Source organism: Arvicanthis niloticus, chromosome 7, assembly GCF_011762505.2.
Source record: "Arvicanthis niloticus isolate mArvNil1 chromosome 7, mArvNil1.pat.X, whole genome shotgun sequence".
NCBI classification, from domain to species: domain Eukaryota; kingdom Metazoa; phylum Chordata; class Mammalia; order Rodentia; family Muridae; genus Arvicanthis; species Arvicanthis niloticus.
The window spans coordinates 85,392,635-85,393,884 of NC_047664.1; the positions used below are offsets into that span (position 1 = coordinate 85,392,635).

The following is a 1,250-nucleotide window of genomic DNA, read 5'->3' on the forward strand; positions in this document are numbered from 1 at the left end:
AACAATGAGCGGCAGTCATTCCCTCTAATTTGATGTCCTGGGTTATGTTGCAGTACTTACAGAAGACATGGATTGGTACACGGCACTGTTTCTAACTCTGGCATGTCAGTTCATGGAGGCAACAATTATGTTGTGACCCCTGAACACCTAGAGTAAAGTTTGGCCCAAGAAATATGAAAACTCCTTTCTAAATCACGTGCTCTAGTATACAGTCTCCCCATCAGGGTCTTGATCGGCAGCATCATATCTAAAAGAGACCTTCAAAGACTTACCTGCCAGGGGAAGTACCACCATTACAAAGTTGGTTTTGCCAGAGTGAGGCTTATCCATTGCACACCAGGTGTGCTGACCCCTGGGATTTCCCCAAATGTGGGAATCTGCATAGTTTTGTGGTAATGGGTAATGCATTTGTGCTCTCCCCTGAGGAAAAAATGTAAATGAATGAAAGAGACCTTCAAAATGGCACAGATGGAAATTAATCTTTTCTGTCTATGGGAAAAAATAATTTGAGTTTGCTTCTATTGTTGGCTTCTTGGCTTAGCAGTTGAATTGTGCAAGCCTGTTTCAATGACCCTCTAGTCTTAACAATGTGCACATATTTGTTTTCCAAGTCAAAGGGAAAAGGCATTAGAAGCCACTCAATATTTGCTTTATTTGTCCAAGATTCTAACCTCCTCATTTAAGCTGTGGAACTTCACTATGGAGAAATCTTTAAACCCCAGGCCTGCTGACTGGTATAAGCTCTGCATGGGTACCACAGAGGAACCAGCAATTAGGCTCCATACAGTGACTCTCGAATGAAGAGGGTAGATTGATGTCCCCATTTGTGTTCCATTGCCCCAAAATACTATCACAGCATGAGCAGCTGTGTGAGAGCTCTTCTGAATTTGTATTCAGGAAAACAAGCTAAAAGGTCAACATGCATATATATTTATAATGGAATTGGTATCTGCTAATCGATGAGGAGAATGTTTCTTCCTTTATAGCAACTTTACAAACTTTTCTGCTGAGAGCCTGCAGTCAGCGCTGGAAAACCCTACAAATTGCACTTCAATATTTTCTCAGATACTTAAGACAAAGACTGTTCAAACTGCTGCTCGTCTATTGACTTTACAATTTCCATACTAAGTTTAAGATGTCGTATCTAAGTACTAAGTTTTCATACCAATTAAGGAGGGAAAACGGACTATGGTATAACTAGTGTAAAGCATTTTTAAAGAATATTTGTCTTAAAATGTATATTGTGATAT

At 39.8% G+C, this 1,250-nt stretch overlaps 1 non-coding gene across 1 annotated transcript; it reads left to right on the forward strand.

The window, feature by feature from the left end:
- The first annotated feature begins 264 nt into the window (after positions 1-264).
- LOC117713241 (U1 spliceosomal RNA) lies at positions 265-423 on the forward strand. The gene has a single exon (XR_004607412.1). It is a non-coding gene; the product is annotated as a U1 spliceosomal RNA (small nuclear RNA).
- Positions 424-1,250: the final 827 nt, after the last annotated feature.